We start from the raw sequence: 16,530 nt of genomic DNA on the forward strand, positions 1-16,530 counted from the left end.
GTGGCACATGCCTGTAGTCCCAGCTACTTGGGAGGCTGAGGCAGGAGGATCGCTTGAGCCCAGGAGTTTGAGGTTGCTGTGAGCTAGGCTGACACTACGGCACTCACTCTAGCCGGGGCAACAAAAGCAAGACTCTGTCTCAAAAAAAAAACAAAAAAAAACAACAATTAAAATTGAGGGTTGCATACCCAGAGTTATTCATTGCAGCATTGTTTGGAATTATAAAATATTGAAAACAACTTTAATGTACATACATAAGAGATTGATCAAATAAACTAGAGCATATTCACACAGTGAAGTAATATGTAGCTACAAAAATGACTGAGGAAGATCTCTATGAACTAATATAGAGTTAATTTCAGGATATACATTTAAGTGATAAGGCAAAGTGCAAAAGAGTATCTATAGTATGATACCCTTGGGTGAGAAATATAAGAAATGTAAGAAAACACACAGTTTTCTGTTAATTGGCACAAAAGAGATACAAGAAAGATAAACCAAAAACTGGAAAGATTGGTTCCTTATGGGAGGTAGGTGAGAAAGAAAAGGGTAGAAAGAAGGAGGAATGGGAAGAGGTAGCAGGGGTAAGAAGGGAGTGACACTTTTTTCAGTATAATTCTTTGTATAATTCTGACTCTTATAGTAATGTTTTATATACCAGCTAAACAAACTATTAAGTAAACAAACTATTAAAACCAATAGAAATGGGGAAATCCAAAATGGAATACAAGCACTAACAAATGAACCAAACTATATTAAATTAATGACAAATTAATAACATAATAACTTAGCTGAAGGGATCGAGGCAGATAAAAGTTAACTTAAGAAACTGTGGAAAACAATATTGACTGGCTACTGTAAAGCTAAAGGAAAAAACCATATATATGTGTAGATATATATATTCGTATTGTAGTCTAATATAGTACAGTGTGTGTGTGTATATATATATATATATATATATATATATATATATAAAAAAAGTGTCTCCCAGGGATATGGGTTATCAATTCTGAAACTACTTTATGAGCACATTAGAATTGAATAAATAAGTAAAATTATCTATATTGTAGATAATGAGAGTCAGTGTTCTCGTTGGTGGGAAAAAAAGTATTTGGCTAAAATTAACTTTATGGTGCTGGATTAGAATCAGAGGTATTAATATAAACTCATTTTAAAAAATAAATCTACAGTTATATAGAGAAACATAGATTTGTGTGTGTATGTGTATGTGTTAGTATACACACATATATCTTCTTGCTCTGTCAGCTGAGAGGGCCTACCAGTGGCAATTATCACACCTTACACACACTCTGGTTTTTAATACCATCCTCCAGTAAAAGGAAATATGACTTCTTAAAGAAGTGGTTGATTCCAAGACTGGGGTAGGGAAAATATAGCTACAAAGGGAAAGTTTACATTGAAAAATCTCAGCAGACACCACCTTAAACGAGTAAGATAAATATCACAATGTAATAACACTTATATCCATCATGAATTCCTTGCATTGAGAAAGACACCTCATCATTTTTGTTGTATTTCCTCGCAAAAATACATAAACTTGTTTCAATGATGAGAAAAACATCGAACAAATGTAAATTGAGGGACATTATTCAAAATAACTGATCATCACTCTTCAAAAGTGTGGATGTCATAAAAGACAAGAACAGACTGCAGAACTATTATAGACTAGAAAAGCCTAAGAAAAAAATAATGATGAATTCTGTGTGGGATCCTGAATAGGATCCTGGAACAGAAAAAGGATGTTAGCGTAAAAATTTGTGAAATTTGAATAAGATTTGAAGTTTAGTTAATATTTTACCAATGTCTAATTTTTATTCCTGATAATTGTCTATGGTTATGTAAAACATTAACATTAGGGGAATTTAGGGAGGGAATTTAGTTGAGGGAATAAGAAATTTTTGTACTATTTTTGCAACTTTCCAGTAAATCCAAGTTTAGGTTCAAAATAGAAAACTTTTCTTAAAAAATATTCTCTTAACATTTTACCATATTATAACACTTTTCATAAATGAGGAAGGGGAAAACTGTATGATATAGATTCTCCATAGTGGTGGAAATACAAATTATTTTTATTCTTATGTCTAAACTTATATGTTTTCAAAATTTCTACCATAAGCATGGATTTCTTTATGATTTGCAAACAATATGTTTCTCTTAAAAGTATGATAAAGTTTAATTTTTTAAATGTCTGCTGAGTATCCCAGACATCCAATTACTGTCTACCTTGTGCTCTCTCTCTCTGTTATATAAATTTTTATTGAAATTGTTTCCTTTTTTTTAATTTATAGATTTAGCTTTTACGTATGTATCCATGAACAATATAGTTCAATTTTTCCTGTTTTTAAAATTTATATATTGTGAAACCAGAGTGTATTTATTATCTTGTGCCTTGCTTTTTTCCCCCTCAATAGAATCCATTCCTCTGTATTATATTGATGCAAAAAGCTCGTTTGTTGATTTCCATTGCTGTTAAATATTATAAATGTGCCACAGTGTATTTACTTATCTAGTCTACTCCTCATCAATATTCTCTTGGGTGTTTAATGTGGCAAATTTAATTTAATTTTGTTGGAAACCTGAAGCTTGGATTTCTGAGCTGTCTCATAAGAATTATGGTGATTCTGAGGCCACCCTGCTGTGAAAATCCAAGCTGCAAATGGAAGATCACGTTTGGGCACTCTGGTTAGCCATTCTGATCTTTAAACCATCCTCCTTCAAGGATCAGAAACGTGAAAGGAGTCTCCATGTGATTCCAACCCCCAGTGGTGAAGTCTTCTCAGCTGAAGTCTCAAACATCATTGCACAGAGATAAGCTAACTTCACTCTGCCTTATCTACATTTCTGATACACAGAATCTGTGGGGATAACAGGATGGTTGTTTTAAGCCCCTAGGTTTGGGGGTATTTTGTTATACAAAAGGAGTAGCCTAAACAGTAATGGTTTTAGTTTATTTTTATGTATTTATTAGCTGATCAGTTGTTTTTTAAGAAATATTTTTAACCATAACCAACATACAGAAAACATTCTACATCATGCACTCACATTCATGCATGCACTCCCTAAATAAAATGAAAGTTTGAGAAAGTAATAGATATCCCTTTGAATGAAATTTTCCCTTCTCTCATTTCCTCCTCTCCCCTTCCCTTCACTCCCTTCTCCTCTCTTTAGTTATAATAAAGTTGATCACAATCCACTAAATTGATTTAATGAATAATGGGTCATAATCAGCAGACTGAAGGAACACCATGTTATAGGCTGCAGTTTAAAAGGCAATCTTCATCTCTATATATTTTACATAATATGTATATATTTTTATATGTTACGTATTTTACCTTATATTAATATATGCGTGCACATACACACACAAACTCACACATGTATTTTAAGCTCTCATCTCAGAATTAAATTGTTGCACATAAGCCTAAGGCTAAATAAATAAATAAAACCACCAAAAACTATGAAAAGAATAAACCTAATAAATGATTCTACATTTAATTTGGATGTTGAAGCATATGGAAACGCCAGGATCCCATTATTATTTCAAGATGAAAGCAGAGAGAGGTTGGTGACTTGCCCTCTGGGCTACCAGGAGGGAAATCCTATGGAATATGGAGGCAGGAAGGGTCCTTGCAAAAGGTGCAGGTAGAGAGTTGTTTGGATCTGGGGATGAGACGAAGTGTTGGGATGTGCTTTCTTGGGTTGGGATATAAAATGTGTCTATATAAAATCTGTCTACATATTTACTCCTATGGGTCAAAACACAGGTTGGGTGCAGTAGTTCATGCCTATAGTCCTAGTGCTTTGGGAGGCCGAGGCAGGAGGATCACTTGAGGGCAGGAGTTCAAGACCACCCTGGGCAACAAAAGAGACCCCATCTCTACAAAAATAAAAAAATTTAGCTGGGCATTGTGGTGCTGGGAGGCTAAGGTGGGAGGATCCCTTGAGCCAAGGAGTTCAAGGTTACAATTAGCTATCATCACATCACTGTACTCCAGCCTAGGCGGCAGATTGAGACTCCGTCTCTAAAGAAAAAAGAAAGAGGGCCCATTAAGAAAATATCAACTACCTTTCCATTAACCTTAATACAGAACCCATAATCATTTCCCTAATCAATCCCTTTAGCATTTATTTATTCAAAAATCTTGCTAGTATCTTTAGAAGAGGTGGTTCAATGAACTAAAATACATTGCATTTGGCCCTCTTGTGTATCTTTTCTCAGTTCTTCAGTTTCTCTTTTTGTCTATCATACTTCCCATTATTATTTCCTCAATATCCCTTTACTTTTCCCTCTCCATTTCCCTTACATTATATGGATTTGCTGGTTTATAAAGGATTATCTAGTTATATAGGATCATTAATTCATATGTGGAGGGCAGTTTGGCTTAATGATTAAGCAGATAGACTCTTGTATGGTTCTCTATTGCTGCATAATAAATTATGCCAAAATTTAGTGGCCTTAAATAATAATAAACACTTATTAACTCACACAGTTTCCATAGGTCAGGAATTTCCATAGTTGACTTTATTCGGTGGTTTTGACTGGGGATCTCTGATGAGATTGGAGTCAAGATATTAGCTGGAGCTTTAGTCATATGCAGACCTAAGCTGAAAAATGGGGCTAGAAGCTTCCCAGATGGCTTCCATGGCTGGCAGGTTGGTGTTGGCTGTCAGCAAAAGGCTTTTGTTCCTAGGCATATGACACTCTCTGTAGGGCTTCAGGAAGTCTCACTACATGGTAGCTGGCTTCCTCTAGAATGAGCAATCCATGAGAGAGCAAAGCAGGAATCACAATATCTATTATGACCCAATTTCCAAAGTTACAATATTCTGTTAGCTCCCTAAATCAGATCTATCCAGTTTTGGAGAAAACTATACAAGTGTGTGAATACCAGGAGGTTAGAATTACTGGGGCCATCTTGCTGTCTGGATATCATAGTTCTGGAGATAGATGACTCTATTTCAAATCCCAAACCCATCATTTACTAGATGACTTTAAGAAATATACTAAATTCTATTTCTCAATTTTCTCATTCCTAAAATTTGGATGAGAATATTGCAGTAGATTGTACCATTGCTCCCCATTTTTTGCTGCCTTTTGTAGGAATGTTAAACATCACTGCTCATTGATATGGTTTTACAATATCCCTCCCCATGTGAGGAGTACTCTTTCCTACTACATCTATAACAGTCTCCACATTGAGTTGCTTTGGTCAATAAAATATGGGTAGAAGTGACATATGCCCACTTTCCAGCAGAACCTTTAAGAGTAATGAGATCCCTTTATGTCATCTTCTTTCAGCCTGGGTCTCTCTATGAAGAAGATATGGAGCAAAGCCATCGCTGATCCATAAAGACATACAATTTGGTTCTGATATGACCCTTCCTGTTGTTATCCACCAAGATTTGGGGATTGTCAGTTATATAATTCACCAAAACCTAACTTATAGAACTATTGCCTATGTAAGAGAAAAACTTCCCCTTCACTCTCTGGGGATTCACTGAAAAATGAACTCATAAAAAGCAGACTAATTGCAGAAAAAGCATACACATTTGTTCATGTTCATACAAGGGAAATTCACAGAGTGATTACCCTCTATCCCAATGGGGTACAGATGGTTATACATTATACTTCTTAAGGGAAAGGGAGACAGGGAAGTGTAGACGGTTTTAGAGGGGTAATAAATTATTTTTGTGGGAATTCAATTGGCTTGCAGAATATACAATGGGCAAGGACAGAGTCTGCTGGGTTCACAGAGCAGACAATGGTTTGTGACAAAAGTCTGCTTACTAGATTTGTTGACAGACTTCAGTCTTTCTTCCTGTAACATGAGTTCAATTAATGAAAACTCAGGGAAGGGACCAGAGATAATTATTTTCTTCTTTGGTAGGTTCAGATTTTAGGCAGATAACAGAACTTGAGAGAACAACTTTATCCTGTGCTTTGGGAGACACTGAGAGTTGAGGGAGGCAGGAGAAGGACAAACAATTATTCTCTTTGCTGGGTCTATCTGATCTTCCTGCAGACAGAGGAAAAGTCTCTTTCAGTGTCGCTGGATCTCCAAGGGCCTTTAATTCAAAGTACTCATTATACCAAGGAGCCATATTTTGGGGTGAAGCTCCCTGCATTCCTTCACATACTTAGTAGGATTCTTGCTAGAATTAGATATTAATAATATTTTTGAAATGCATACAACTATATCTGTCACATAGTGAGTAACCATGTATATTATCTATTAATATGATTATACAGACCTAAATTCACATGCGATAGATTTATAATCCGTGTCATTAATTTATTAATATATAATGAAAGATACATTTGATATTAAAAATAAGTATCATAATTGTGGTTATTGCATTATTTTCTGGTCTGGAGACCATGACACAGATTAGAGGATACTTTGTGAGTATAGAGTTATAATAAGGGATATTTTTGTCAAGCAGTGGTCTTCTTCCGATCAATCAGCTCCTCTAACCCAGGGATTCATGATGTATTGTCTTCAGCTCTGTGGAAAAGATACACTGAACAAGTCACTATTCTATGAGCTCTTCTTTTTTCTAGATAATTATTAACATTTCTTTTCTCATAGTTGCTCTTCCCTGGACTCTACAGACTTATGCTAAGTATACTATCCCTGTATAATTTACATCAGTTACAATATAAGTGTAGTCAGTTACAATCTAAACTATTGCAACATATTTATAAAGTTTACTATGGAATAGATACTATGTGACAAGGACTTTTCTAAGCATTTGACAAATACTCTTAATAATACACTATGTACTATTATTACCACCATTTTCCAAAAAACAAAACTATATATATTAAGTATATTAAAGGTCTTAAAGCTAAAAGAGCTTACCTTCCTACCTCCCTGATTTCTCCAATGACTAATTTTACCATTCTTTGAAAATTATTATTACCCCAAGTAAAATGAAATGTTATTTTGATATTTGTTAACTTTATTTCTAAGAACTTTTCCTTGATTTGGGGGCAAGGTAGAAATTAGGGAGAGGACCAGAAAACAGTAAGCAATCTGTAGGACAGTATATTTATTTTATGAAGTCATGGCATGATCCACGTTAGCTTTCTTCATAGTTTCCACCAGTGGCACTCCCTATTTGTGATGTGGACTTCAGGGTTTTGGGTTTTCTGTTTGTTTCTTTTCTTTCCTTTCCTTTCCTTTCTTCCTCCCTAACCTTCCCACTTTGGTCTCATATGAAATGCCCCTACTTCCTTTCCAACGAGAATGCTATTTCTAAACTTTCCCTATGGAGGAATTCTGGAGTCCCCAATATTCAGAGATTTAAGGGACCACAGATGTCACAGAGCTTCTCACTTTACAAAACAGAAAATTTGAACCCAGAGTGGTGAAAGTACATCCTGAAGAAGTGTCCATCCTCTAGACCTCCAGCAATATGAGGACAAGGGCAGATATTTAGGACTAGAAAACACTTCAAACGCTGCTCTTTGTACATGAGTTGCTCAGGAAAGGCCGAAGTTCATCAGTTGTATTCAGTCTTAATGTTTGTCAGTGTACAATTCAGATAAACAAAGAGATACTACTCTAGAGATTTTATATAGAAGAAATGTAATAGCGATTATTAGATAAGCACATAATGAAAGAATTGAGAAACCCAAAAGAGTCAGTGCAGACAGCCCAAAGATAAGCTGTAGCAGAAAGTTGCCACCTCTCTTTGTGCTAGAGGAACAAAGGAAAGAAGTGATGCTAGCAGGAATTGGGGCTGGAATTCCCATCCCAGTTAAGTAGGAAGAGAACAGGCTAAGGTGGAATAGAGACCACCAGTAGAGATGGGCTATCTGGTGGGATAGGAGTTAGAGTACCAACAAAGCTGGAAAAACCCCAGGAATCAAAGAAGAAAGAAATCACTTGAGCCCCGCGGTTGGAGACTGCAATGAGCTATGATGGTGCCACTGAACTTCAGCCTGGAGGACAGAGACAGACTCTGTCTCTAAAAATAAATAAATAACTTAATTAAAAATAATAATAAATAGGAAGGGGAGAAATACTCTGGCTCCGCCATCATCTTTGATCAGCATCTCCTATTGGCTAAATCTACTGGAAATGAGAGAGCAAGGAAACCTGGGAAATGTAGTTTTTAGTGATGTACACCAGCATCAGAGGGTGAAGAGGCAAATGATAGAAACAAGCAGAAACTCAACGCAAATATTTTCTGCAATTTCAGATGCCTAGGCATGTGACCCTGTACCTGCACTCAACCAGGCTCCCTAGAAAAGACAGTTGTGCACTTCAATTTTTAAAGATGCTTGATCAAGAAGACAGTTTTGCCTTATTTAAAACAGGTTGTGATTTACCCTGTGTGGTAGGAATCCTCTAAGATGATCTCTGCCTCTGAGTGTTCATACTCTTGCATTATCCCTTTTTTTGTGTGTGTGCTGCACCTAGTGACTTGTTTCTAACAAATAGAATGTGTCAAAAGTGACAGTGTGTCACTTTTGAGCTTAGGTTACAAAAGATTGTGGCTTTCATCTAGGGCCTCTCATTTGTTCCTTCTTTTAGAAGAAAGTAGCTGCCCTGTGGAGAAACCCACATGGGAACTTGAGGCCCTTGGTCTAACAGCCCTGAAATAACTGAATTCTGCCAACAACCATGTACGTAGGCTTAGAAGTGGATCAATTCTACATTCAGTTTTAAGATGACTGCAGTCTGGCCATCATCTTGGCTGCAGCCTTGTGAGAGATCCAGAGGATTTAGGTTGACTGAGCCCAGACTCTGAAGCCGCTAAGTTTGGGGAAAATTTGTGATACACTATAAGATAACTAATACACCCAGAGATGAACCAAACAACCGTAAGGGGAAAGTGAACCATAGTGAGGGAATGGCTTTCAGTGTCTGTTATGTGCCAAGTACATTATCCCCATTTAATCTTCACACCCATCCTCTGAGGTGGGTCATTATGACTAGCTCCATTTTCCAGACAAGGAAACCAAAAATGAGAAGGGAAAATAATTGATTCTAGGTCACATTGTGATGCAAAGTAGGCACCTGATGGATGGTCAAACCTGTGCTTTTACTTCTTTTGTCTCACACTGTCCCCAAAATCAAAATCACCAGGCTTTAATGTTGCTGTTATCTGGTTGGGTAGTATACAAATAAAAAGAACAAATTGTTTAAAATCAAATGTCTTCTCATTTTATTAAAATCCAATTCTCATTTATTTCTCTCCCAGATCATCATAACTAAGAAAAATAAAAAAGGATTAGGGCCTCATTTCAGGTGTTTGTTTGTTGAGGACTAAAGTACATGGTACAATATGAAATTGGAGTAATAAGTAATCAAATGAAACCAAATAAAACAAAACCTCTGAAGAGGCAGGCAATTCTTAGTGTTGGGACTCAGAAGACAATACTGCAAAATGAAGGCCTCAGAAGCATTTTTTTTTCTCTTACCTTCTCCTGATTCTTGTCTCTCTGTCTCTTCGTCCCCTTAATGATAGACTGGAATCCTTCTTCCCCAAGGTGAGTCATAGAAACGAGAACCACTTTTCCCCAAAGTCAGCCATAAAACCTAACTCCCACCCCTGCACACACCTTTCTGTATAAAAAACCGCCATAAAGAAATTATCTGAACTACATTGTTTGACTGTAGTTCATAAGACCCCCACTCCAGAAAGGAACCTGATCCATGCCCAGAAGGAAGTAATGCACACTCAGAGAGGCCAAGAAGAATCTGAACAGACAGGCTTTGCTGGGTTTCCCCACTCAGTCTATTATTAACAGCATTAGATCATACCCTTTTTGTCTAATAATTCTACATGGCTGTCCATACTTTGTTGAACTTAAGCATAAAAAATGGAAAATTTTCCCTGTATCTTTGGGTCTTCATTCTGAAAACTCCTGTGTCCATGTTAAATAAATATATATGCCTTTTCTCTAATTAAACTGTCTTTTGTGAGTTGATTTTTCAGTGAAACTTCAGAGGGCAAAGGGGAACTTTTTCCTTGGCCCCAATATTAGTTTCTTGGGCTAATAGACCACTGATATCATTGTGTAATAAAATAATAACTATCATGGTAACAACAGTAACAAGTAGCAAACATCAACTAGCGTTTCTTGAGAATTAATTCCCTTTGTGCTTGGCACTTTCCAAGGCCTTTCCAAGGACCTCCTCAATAACACTATAAACCTGGCCCCCTGTGTTTTAATCCTACCTGCACCACTTCTCCCCCAACCCCCTGCCATCTTATTAGGTATGTGACAGGGGCAAGGTACTTCATTTTTCTGTGCCTCAATCTCCTCACCTAAAAAATGGAATAATAGTACATACTTCATAAACATATTAGGAGGGCTAAATAACATGAGTTAATGCTTGGCACATAGTGAACATCCTAAGCTAATTCATGAAATGAGGTAGAAAGTATATTCATTACAATCCTAATCTCATTTGGCTAGCAGAGCAGTAAATTTGGGCAACAAGGAATATCTGATTCTGAGGTACAGCTTCTGAGCCAAAAGTTAGTTCCAAGTAGTCTGGTTCCTAAACACGTAGCCAGAGGACCAGTCCACATGTGCCACTCCACAACGCAAATGTGAGGCACCAGAAACCAGCAGCTGAGCTCTCAGGTCCTGCATGACTGAGTCCCACTGGGGCATCCACAGAGTGCAGAGGTAGGGCCTCCACTATTTCAGTGCTGACCATCTGGTGTGAAAACAGGAAAGATGCTTTTTCAAAATGCTCCTTTAAAAATAGTTCATGCTAAATGGAGGGGAAAGAGAGAGAGAATAGGAAAAGAATGGACAATAGAAAGGGGGGCATGCAAGAGGATAAATGGAAAATTATAGAGAGAACTGTTGGTTTTTGTCTTTGTTAAGAGCATTTGAGAAGATGAAATACTAAATGATTAGAATAATGATTAAAAAGTTAGATCCTGGCCCCATAATCAAAGTTTGTATCCACTCATTTCCACTGACTACCACCTCTAGAGGTAATTTAACTCCTAACAGGTCTACCCACTCTTGCCTTCTGTCTGTCTTTCAGCAGGCATAGTCGCTTGTGCCAGCTGGAACTTGTAGGCACAGGTTAGCAGATGCAGTGCTCATTCTCATGCAGCCTGCAGATCTGTGAGCCTGGGAAGCAGGTAGCCTAACACACAGGGGGCTGTTCTCCTGAAGGGAACTCACATATAGCCCATGCTGTTCCCTTTTCATAGAGAAAGCATGAGAGCAGACTTGCAAAGGGAGAACAAACATTTTCTGTGTGAATGTCAGCTAGGAAAGCCAGCCTCCCAGCATCTGGGAACATTGGCTGATCCTCCCACAGGGGAAGCAGCAGCCCTTGTTCCCATTTCATTGCCAGGCAACCCAGAGAAAGTCCCTGGGGTCATCAGTTAAACAGCTCTGCTTGTGTCTTCACAGTGCCTTTGCTTATGGCATTCCTGCCATGCTGTTGCTGGCAGTCCACACTCCCAGTATCACCACTGGGCAGACCATGGCCATTCTTTTAGAAGGCATCTCTCCGTCTGTGGCAGGAAAAGAATGTCAGGGAGGGCCTCACTGACATTTCACTGAAGGTGAAATTTGAGGAAGACTGACAGAAATAAGGTATTGAGGCAGGTGAGTATCTATGAGAAGAGTGTTCCAGGATTCCTCATAAAATTTGGAAAGCAGACATAGAGGAGGTAAGAAACAATACAGACATGTATGCACTGGGTACTGATGCTAGGAGAGACTGTGGAACTTGAATCATGCCAGATGCATAGGGGTCATTTGGGAAATGAGACAGTACCTTTCTAGGTAGGAAAACAGCACAATAGAGTGAGCCAATGTGCATGGGGAGGTGGGGGAGAGAGAGAGAGAGGGAGAGAGAGAGATGTGAGATGAGACCATCATCACCAGGAAGGAGCAGAGGATATTTAAAGCAATGGTGGTATGCTGGCAAATGTTGAGCAAGAGGCTTTCAAGAAACAAAACAAAAACCCCTAATTTGTAGCATTTGCTAATTCCCATTTAGCATTTAGCATTTAGCATTTGCTAAATACTGCCATTATGGCCAATTTCAGGCTACCAATGTTACATTGAACAAATGGTAGAAAAGAAGGAAGGAAGAATTCAAAATGACACATAAATTTTCAATTGGAGACCTGAGAAAATGACTATACCAAGGACATAAATATAATTCAGTGTGTGGATTTGGACAAACCATTGACCTGTTTTTGTGACCATGCACAATACCAAGTAGTTCAGACCCCCAGTGTCTTCATCCTCAATCTGCAGGGACTGTGTTAAAGAAATAAAGGTTTCCTTCTGTGCTCTGCCCTGCATTTATCCTTTCCTCCCACAGAGACAATGTACCTAGGGCCCTTCTCCTTAAGGGCCTTTCTCATTTTTCTTTCCTCTGCCAAGGTTGCTAAGGTACCTAGTAGGGATGAATTCTCCATATCTTCCCTGAAGGCAGGGAGTCAAGTTGAACCAAAAGCACAATGGGAAGACTGTGGAGCATCCCTGCCTCTGCTCTGGGAAAGGTGGATCAGCTGCGTTTGAAACACCACCAGGACTGCTGCTCCTGAACCCTGGGTTGAGCTTGTGGGAGTTGTGTGGGTATACTCCACCACCATTCCAACATGGCACACCTACCAGGCTTTATTCCGGAGTATATTGCAGCCAGAAGCAGTTAGTGCTTTGACTTAACCACCCCAATTACTTTAATGTCTGCAAGTGGAAGCCAGCAAATCCCTGAGGGAAATCCCAACATCTTTTCCAGCTTTAATTTTTCCACATTTGGAGATAGTTAGAGAGATAGTCTTTATATAATCCTGCACATGATCATATCAGATTTTACAAGGAACAAAGTGCTTTCTCAAGTGCCATTTTATTTGATAGTTTTTCACAACTCTGGGGAGCACTATTATTTCATTCTATAGATGACAAGCCTGATCTTCCGAGATGGCAGGTGACTAAACCCCAGTGAGACACTAAGTGGCAGAGCTAGAACACAAGCTCAACTATTTTAGCTCCAGATTCCTGTCTTTCCAGAACACCTGACTGCATGTCTATGTATGTGTGTTCACCCACACACGGAATCATTTTTTATAGCTTTATTGTGTAGTTATTTGTTAAGAATAAGTTAACAACCTCTTAACCCCTTCTTCCTACTAAGCCTGTGAGATTGGGTGACTCTAACACTGGCTTCTGAAAATTCACGGGCAGAATTGAAATCTCTACCCAGAGTAGGCCTCATGAATTCATTAGCTATTTCTTGAGTAACTACTATATGCCAGACAACATTGGGCACTGTCCTGGGAGTTGGGAATATAGAGCAGACCAAACAGGCTGGCTCCTAACCTACTTACTGGAGTAGCAGAGACATTCTTACTTAAAACCTGATCTGGAGTGAAGGTAAGAAATTAGGCATGAGGGGGCAAGCAGGTTAGGAGCATGTGTTTTCTAATTCCTATGCAGGGAGGGAAGGAAATGGCAATTTAATTGGGAAGGTGTCCTAGGCAAATAATTAATGGCACTGCCTTCCTCCCCCTTTATATCACCTTTTATTTCCTCACACCAGTCTGGAATTCAGGGATTCTGCTCCTATCACAATGTATCACACATAACTCTCACACGCATACACAAAAGGTGTTGAAAATGAAATAATTTTATTTCTCCTGATTTTTTGAGCTCCAAACAATCCATACACGTGATCTTTTTCATTCTCATAGTCACCTAAGATAGGTATCACCTCCATTTTACAGACAAAGAAATTGAGGTTCAAAATGACCTGGTGACAGTCACATAGTTTTTAAGGGGAAGAACCTTGAGTCCAACCCAAGAGTGACTGGAATTTCAGTTTACTGTCCACCATCCCAGCAGAATAGGAGAGTAATTTCAATTTTGCTGTAAATCAGAGTTAATCATTCCAGAAATGTTTTAAAGCAAAAGACTAGAAACAACTCGAGTGCCTACCAACAGGACACAGGTTACATAAACTACAAAGCATCCCTATAGAGCAATACCATGCAACTGTGTATGGGAAGCTCCATGTGTTCTCATATGGAAAGTTCTCCAAGATATATTGTTATGAACAGAGCAACTGTATACAGTCTGCTACCTTGTAAGAAGGAAAAGGGTGGAGATAAAACATATTCATTATTGACTGACATCAGCATGAATTCACACTGGGCAGATACACAAGGAAAAAAAGTGATTAACTGTGGGAATTTGAGGGGTGGATTCTCAATACACATCTTGTTATTGTATTTTAAGTTGTTTGAACTCTGTGAATGTAATACTTATTCAAAAAATTAAACACATTTTGTACTAAAGAGAGCTTTCCCTTGATGGTATTCTTTCTCTCTCCTCCACCCTCCATATTCCCACACACACACAAACAAAAAGAAATAAACCTAGAGCAAGTTTTTACTATAAAAACATTTGCAGGTGCAGAGTCAATCGGCGACATAGGAACATTTACCCCGTCCATCCATTTATTTCTGAGAATTGATGGGTTTGGCAGACACTCAGGATCCTAGCATCTCTCTGTAATGAGAAGCTTTTGAAACCTAAGAGAGAGAAGAAAAAGTAAATATATTTGGGAATCTCCTTCTTAGCCTTCCTCACATATACAGAAAAACTTACACATCCCTCTACTCAAAAGTTAGCTTTTCTCCAGGTATCAGCCCTTCTTAATTCCTCATGGAATAATTCCCTGTGGTAAAAGGAGCCAGCCTCCCAGGGAAGATGCTCTGATTTTGCTGTTCGGATAGAATTTCCAGATTTGAAAAATAAAAATACAGATTTTCCAGTTAAATTTGAATTTCAGATAAACAATTTTTTTTAGTATAGTATGTCTCATACAATATTTAGGTGACATATTTCTACTGAAACAATTATTTGTTGTTTATCTGAAATTCAAATATAACTGGGTAGCCTGTATTTTATCTGGCAAACTTATCCTCAGATGCCACCTGGAAGAAGCTGGTTATGTGCTCTTGAACTCATTAGCCCAGAGGGACAGGAAGTACCTAGTCCAGTACAATACAACTTTCTGTGATGACAGACACATTCTATATATGCACTGTTCAATAAAGTAGCCACCAGCCACCTGAAATGTGGTAAGGGAGACTGAGAAACTGAAGTTTTAATTTAATTATTTAATTTAAATTGTAAAAAAATCACATGTGGCTAATGGCTATTGTATTGCAGAGCACAGTGCTAGAATTAGTCATGTTATCTCCCTCCAAATCTAGCAACTGGGATTTAGGATTTAGTGGTGGTTAAAATGGTGAATAAACTCACAAATCTCTGTGGTTTAGACAGTGACTTCCATTTGCGCTCACTCATGTTTTGTTGTCAACATATTCATTCTGAGTATTTGCTCTGAGTCTTTACTGAAGATCTATTACATAGGAAGGATGTGAAGGGCCAGAGTACAGAGATGAGTAAGGTAGAATTCTTCTACAAACTCGCTCTGTAGATGAATGTTAATTGGATAATCCCAGCATTGGAACATAAAATGCAGTGAGGTTTTGTTATTGCAGAGTAAACATTGTTAAGTGGATGAAACGACACAGATTTGGTCACACACACCAGCTGTGTGACCCTTTTCTTTCCTTAATTTAAAGCAATAATCTATTAGTCATAGACTCAGAGCATATTAAAGATTATTTTATGCATGATATCAGCCAGCAGAAAACAGGCCCTCAAAGAATTAATGCCTATCTAGGCAACTGAGGGTTACTGTGACACACTATGTTTGGAGATGTTAGTGCAGAAACTGGGAGAGTGTGGAAAACAAATGGGGTGTACTTCGAAATTTCACTGTGTTCCTGGTAGCTGGGTAGGGTGAGTAGGTAATGTATTAACAATGGAGTTTGTGAACAGACATTTTTATACAGAAATTCAGATAATGATGCACTGGGCAGCGAAAGGGCTTTCTGGGCCACAAAATATCTGTTCTCTGGTTCATTCACCAGATATTTAAGAATTCCCTAAATGTCAGACCTTCTGCTAGACAGAACAGTGAATAGGCCTGGCATGGTGGCTCATGCCTATAATCCTAGCACTCTGGGAGGCAGAGGCGGGAGGATCCACTTGAGGTCAGGAGTTCCAGACCAGGCTGAGCAAGAGTGAGATTCCATCTCTACTAAAAAAATAGGGGGAAAAAAATTAGCCAGGCAACTAAAAATAGAAAACATTATCTGGGAGTGGTGGAACATGCCTGTAGTCCCAGCTACTCGGGAGGATGAGGCAAGAGGATTGTTTGAGCCTAGGAGTTGGAGGTTGCTGTGAACTAGGCTGATGCCACAGCACTGTAGCGTGGGCAACAGAGCGAGACTTTGTCTTAATAATAATGATAATAATAATTCTTCAATTGCTATTAATGTATCACTCAGAATTCCATTAAGAGATCCAGGAAGGTTTAAAGAAAATCCATCAAGGGAAGTCTTACAAACTAAAACCAGTCATCTATAAACTTTAAGAAATTTCTAATTTTATCTGATTTCCTTAATAATAATGATAATAATACTTCTTCA

The 16,530-nt window shown here is 38.1% G+C and overlaps 2 protein-coding genes across 2 annotated transcripts in view; one reads left to right on the forward strand and one right to left on the reverse strand.

Annotated features, from left to right (window-relative positions):
- Positions 1-16,530, forward strand: part of LOC105805634 — a 153,690-nt gene that overhangs the window by 35,385 nt on the left and 101,775 nt on the right. The gene's annotated exons all lie outside the window — the stretch shown is intronic.
- The window catches only part of LOC105805678 (histone H2A type 1-C), a 9,539-nt gene continuing 6,666 nt past the window's right edge, over positions 13,658-16,530 (reverse strand). The window contains exon 2 of the mRNA XM_012638608.1: positions 13,658-14,556. The gene's annotated coding sequence lies outside the window, so the exon portion shown is untranslated. The remainder of the gene's footprint in view (positions 14,557-16,530) is intronic.

Source organism: Propithecus coquereli, unplaced genomic scaffold, assembly GCF_000956105.1.
Source record: "Propithecus coquereli isolate 6110/MARCELLA unplaced genomic scaffold, Pcoq_1.0 Scaffold131, whole genome shotgun sequence".
Lineage (NCBI taxonomy): Eukaryota > Metazoa > Chordata > Mammalia > Primates > Indriidae > Propithecus > Propithecus coquereli.